We start from the raw sequence: 6,193 nt of genomic DNA, 5'->3' as shown, positions 1-6,193 counted from the left end.
CCTCGTCATGACTTGTGAATGGGCTTTGAAAATATAGAAATTGCATTGTTTCAATATACCCTTGTGTTGTTACTACCTTGTGTACACAGGCAAGCCTTGAACATAGGTGCAAGAGGGGGTGCCAATGTGGAGGAGCTTCCATCCTTAGTGACATGCATACACAAGAAGAATAGCCAATACACCACCTCCCCTCCTACAGTGCCAAACTTCCCACTATTGGGAACTCCCCCCAAAACTTCTGCCTTCATCACCCATTCTAATTACAATGCAAAATGGCCATACATGCAAGCTCTCTTGAAGGATAGGCAAATTGTGAAGTACAGGTAAAGCCTATTCTAGGATGAGGTTTGATGCTAAGTTTTTCCACCTATTCTACTCTCTCTCTACTGAGATTCCATATTCAAGGTAATGCTTCCTTGTGCATAATCCCTTCCCATTCCCATGCTATTGCAATGATAGAGAGCGTCAAATGGAGGTTATTATTTTGTTGGACTCGAACTTGCAATTTCACAATCCCATTCTTTAATCCCTACACCTACTCACGCTAGTGCATACTTTTTTGGCAGCTCCTTTGAATGGCTGTATGATTCCCTTTATCATAGAAATGTGACAAGTGTAAATAAATCAAAGCATTAAATTACTTGCATTATTATTCCTCTCACACCCAAGTGAGTATAAGATACATCAAACTTGTCATCTAACCTCTTTCATGTGATTCTGTGTTGTTGCACCATGTGTTCAATGCAGGCCTGCTCAACAAGATTAATAGGTAAATATTGCACAAGTTTCAGGGACTATTGCAGCACATTGGGGAGCTCTAGAAAAACTCATGGACTTCTAGGGGCCTATGCAACATATCTACTTCTTCACAATTAGACTCTACTCCAACCCCAAAGCTAGGCCAAAAATGTACAATCAACTCTCATATTAAAAAAGGTATTTTCTTGCTATTTTTTATAATTAAATTGAGTTAATCATCTTGATTCAAAGTGAATAATTAAATTAATAATTACTACATTGTAACCTAGGAAGATCTATGTAAACTTTAAGGTAAGGTTTTAATAAGGCTATGTGACCATAAAGAATTTAACACGTTAAAATTAACACTTATTAAGTTTTAGAGGCGGGATAAGGTTTTGCACATATCCCAAAACAAGAGAATTAATTGACTTTTATTTAGCATGTGAACCTTATGATTATTAAAGAGTTATTAATTTTTGGGATCATCCTATAAAATAATGTGCGCATAGATTAATCTAAAGAAGGGTTAGGTTAAGAGAATTGACCCAACCTTAGAATTAGAAGAAATAGTCTACGTTTGGATAAAAAATTATATATAGAGAAAACCCTAATACACATGCACATTGTTAACCACTCCATAGTTAACACGGTTTCATCCGCCTGACCTACCATAAGGCGCTTTTTTGCCATCTCACCTACCCAAACAGGCACTTTACTTTTGTAAGATGATGCTAGAACATATAAAGTGGGTTTACTTTATGCTTAATGTTAAATAGAAAAAGTCTACAAACTTAGTAGTGTACATAGTTGCTTAAGATTAGTAATAGAGGCTTACCTTGTGCTTAAAACTATTATAGAGGCTTACTTTGAAGTTTGGCCGACCTAGTGTGAAAACTATTCATTTGTATATAAGTCATTTTTGATAATAAGCAAGACAGAATCATGTTGAGATATCAAGCTTACCTAGTGCTGGGACATTGATCACTTGCCTAAGTGATAGCATCCATACTGGGACATTGATCACCTGCCTAGGTGATAGCATCTATACTTATGCCATTGGCATGGTTGGTAAGATTATGGTTGATATGGTGCCAGTGGATGACAGGCTATGTGACAACCACTTTGAGGTACTAGAGTTATGGCATAGTTATAGCGCCAGCTCATATAAATGGGTTCACATTATGGACCGACCACTGTATGTTATAGTAGAAGAGTACTTTCCCTTATAGTACATATTCATGTCTCTTTTATATTAATGGATGTAGAGAAGAGAAGAAGATAGAAGAGAGTTTGGCCATCCATCTCTCTCTTGTGTCTTACTGTCTCTTGTGTGTGAGTGTGTTTGCTTGCAAGGAACTCAAGCTCTCTCTCTCTCTCTCTCTCTCTCTCTCTCGCCCGTATTCTCTTTATGGTATCAGAGCTAAGGAGACAAGCTAGATCCAAGAAGAAGGGAAGCAAGGAAGCGGTACTACATGGGTAAGGATATTTCCATCTCTTTCCCTCTTTGATTTTGGAGCAACACCTTCGGTAGCTGTGAGAGCTACAAGTAGACAGGGAAGCCATTGTCTTAGATTGAGGCATCCTCCTGGGTGAAGGAAGAAGACCATGTTGTGTTCAATTAACATAGTTCACTAAGTTTTGGGATATTTTGGCACCATTCGGTCATATTTTGGGCCCCAATTTGGCTCTGCAAGTTTTTTGCATGCACTCTTTAAAGTGTCGATTTTGATTGTATATACCCAATTTTTGGTTCGATGCAAAGTTGCAGTAGAAATTTGGCTGCGGGATAGTCTGTGCAGAGAATCTACATGTTGCAGGTATTGGCAGATGTATGTGTATGTGATTAGTTCACATGCAGTGACATTATAATAGATTTACGGTATCGCTGTAGAAGGTTACATATTTGCTACAAGTGTAGAAGCTTTTTTGCTAGCACTGTTTTGTAAATTGTTGCACAAGTAAAGATGTTTGACAGTCTATCACACAGCTTGTCGATTTTGACTGTATATGCCCAATTTTTAGTTTGGTGCAAACCAACACCCAAGCTCAAAAGATGTAAGCGAAAGCAGGAGCTGCATAATGTGGCCAAAGGAAAGTTAAGTATAAATGATTAGTCACTGAAGGTTAAAGGGCTTGCAGATGCCCTTACTTCTATTGGATCACCAGTAGATGATAATGATAGATGATGATGATACGGTGTCCGTGCCCTTGAATGGTCTTGGCAAAGAATACAACCAGTTTTAGACCTCCATTGGAGTTCGAGAGGACTTTCTTGATTTTTGGGAATTGATTGCTCTTCTCATCTATGAGGAGATGAATATTGGGGGAGGTTCATCGTCTAGAAATTCAAATGAGGAGGACTTCTACTTAGATATATGTAGAGGAAGAGGGAGATTATCATCTCGAGTCATCTAGAGGCCAAGGTGGAGCCATTTTGGAAACAAAAATCATGGGCAGCAACAACAACAAGATTCAAATATACAAATAGGTGGAAGAGGCCACTCTAGAGGTAGGGGGAGCCAAAGGGGACAAGGTGGTTGGCAAAGAAATTAGAATGCAAATAACATAGAGTGTTATCACTATGGCAAACCATGGCACATTGCAAAGGATTGCTATAAAAGGAAGAATGATATTAAAAGTGAAAAGTTGCAACATGGAAACTATGCATCATCAAGTAAATAGGGTGGTGATAATGATAGAAGTGAGTAGATGTTTGTGATGCAACGTACACTAAGTTCCACAACATGAGATGTGTCAGGATCTAGAGATGTTTTTGGTATGTGGATTCTCGTATATCTAACCACATGGACAATATGGTGAGTGGTTTAGAGACATGTAGAAAATGAAAAAATCAAGTTATGTAGAAATATGTGATGATACTGCGCATCCCGTTGCGCATATTGGTAAAGTGCCATTGTCTATGTTGGATGGCAAAATGAAGTACTTGGTAGATGTACTTCATTTTTCAAATATTACAAAGAACTTGGTTTCTATTCGATAGATGGTTGAGTACGGTCTGCAAGTGAGGTTTAATCCTTAAGGATGTTTTATGAAAGATTCTAGCTTGGTTGCAAAGGGTAATCGAAATGGCAATATGTTTACTTTGGATGTGAACATGCATGAGGTAAAGGTAGCCATGTTTACGGATGGAACATGTGTCATCGTAGATATTGACATATGGCAAAGCGCATTGGTTATGTGAATATACAACGGAAGTCTATGCATGCCCAAAATACTGTTGCACATTTACTAAAGTTTAAGGTTGATGGTATGCATAAAGTATGTGAAGCATGCTAGCTTGGTAAGAAGGCAAAAAATGCTTTTCCACATGAAAAGCATGTTAGTGTAAGGCCATTGGGATGTTATACATTCAGATATATGGAGACCGACCAAGACTGTAACAATTGCAGGTTGCAGCTATTATGTTACATTCATTAATGACCACGGGAAGAAAGTGTGGGTTTATTTTATGAAGGAGAAAAGTGAGGTGTTTTCTCACTTTCAAAGATTCAAAGCCTTGGTCGAGAAGGAAAAAGGCATGCATATAAAACGCCTGAGATCAAATGGTGAGGGAGAGTATTTCTCCAATGAGTTCAATGATTTTTTAAGAAAGCAAGGAATTAAGAGACAATTTACATACATGTATACTCCGTAATAGAGTGGTGTTGGAAAGGAAAAACAGGCACATTGCACACGTGCCTTGCTCTCTAAAAAGAATATGCCAGATTATTTTTGGGCAAAAGCAGTAGTAACTACTATGAACATTATGAACATGAGCTCCAATAGATGTTCATGGTATAACACCTGAACAAAAGTTTATCGGCATAAAACCAGATGTGTCTCACTTAAAAGTATTTGGGTGTATTGCGTATATGCATATTTCCGATGAAGTGAGAAAAAAGTTGGATCCAAAGGTAGATAAATGCATCTTCATTGGTTATGCTTTGGAGAAGAAAGGTTATAAATGTTATAGCCCTACTACTCATGAGATGCGAGTAAGAAGAGATGTAATATTTGATGAGATGAGTAGCTGGTATTATGCACCAGTGAAGGCAACACAAGATGCGGATGTAAGAAGTAACGATGTTGTCCCACTTGTAGAGAAGCAAGCATAGGTGATTAGTGTTGAGATTCAAGCTCGATGTCAGTGTGAGCCAGCTATGCTATGTGCTGGCAGATTAGGTAGGAACATGTGTGAGACATAAATGACCGCGTGTCCAGCTGGTCATAGTGTGTGGACATTAGCTAGGGTTAGTAGAGTGTGGACACAACTCATTGTGTGTTGTGTGGATTATGGATTAGTGCATTATGCTTTGTGTGAGAGTGGACATGGCTTCCCTCTATGGTTAGGGTTTGCAATATACATTAGGGTTTGCTCCTGTGTGTGTGTCTCCTCCCCCTCTACCGTTCTTTCAACATGGTATCAGAGCCTTGTGCTGTTTATTAGGGTTTATGAGTGAGTGAGTGAAGAGGGAGAAGAAGAAGCTGTGAAAAGAAGCTGTGAAGCTGGCCATTGGAGCTGTGAAGCTTGGAGCACACCAAATACTATCAGATCTGAAAGCTTGGCCTACCGGGTAAGGTCTTCTAAACATCCTTGTCACGTAGGCTGTAATGCCTGTGACCGACGGCAGACCGGATGGCCATGTCCGGGGTTCAGTGGGAGAGGACGCCCGTGCGGAGTCATGGGCGGCCAGGCTAGTGTGGACGGCAGGTCACACACTATATAGCCTGGGGGATGAGGGGCAATCCTCATTCTTCCTCTATGGCTGGGTGGTGAGCCAGAGGCCGTCCCCTCTTGTGGTAATGCCCGTAGCGGCGTTACGGGAATGTAACACTTGGGTGGTGAGCCAGAGGCCGTCCCCTCTTGTGGTAATGCCCGTAGCGGCGTTACGGGAATGTAACACTGGTATCAGAGCGTGGTTCGATGGGATTGTCAGAGCCTGCGCGTGAACGGGGGACCAGAGCCCACTCGATGGTTTTCATCCACAATCTCCTTATCCTTATCTCGAATGGAAGGTGTGGAGGGAAGCAGCCATGGAAGAATGGAGGGGAAGAACTCTCTCTCTCTCTCTCTCACAGTCATACACAGCAAGCAAAATCAAGTAAGCGATCTGAGTTTTGTTTTTTTTTCAATACGATTGAAATTGTCTTCGTTGAATGGCTGCGAAGGAATGTCTGCGTTGAATGGCTGCTTTGAGGATAAGGTCGCCTTTAGACTGTGTGTAGAGCAGCCTGAAGGAGGGCGAAGAGCACGACTGTGTGTGTGGGGGGGCGGGCGCAGCACCGTGTGGAGATGCTGCTGGAGGCCAAGAGCGCCCGTTGCTAGTAATGCTGCTGAGACTGGGTGGGCGACTCGTGCTGAGTGGGGGGGCGAAGAGCAGCCCCACAGCCCACGCTTTTACCTGCAAGCGCGTGGAGGTTGAGAGGGCGAAGACCCTACCAACAAGGCGAC

This window comes from Cibotium barometz, chromosome 39 (assembly GCF_041138505.1).
Source record: "Cibotium barometz isolate CiBa-2024 chromosome 39, ASM4113850v1, whole genome shotgun sequence".
Lineage (NCBI taxonomy): Eukaryota > Viridiplantae > Streptophyta > Polypodiopsida > Cyatheales > Cibotiaceae > Cibotium > Cibotium barometz.
The sequence above is the reverse complement of the archived record's forward strand: the minus strand, read 5'-3'. Positions refer to the sequence as shown.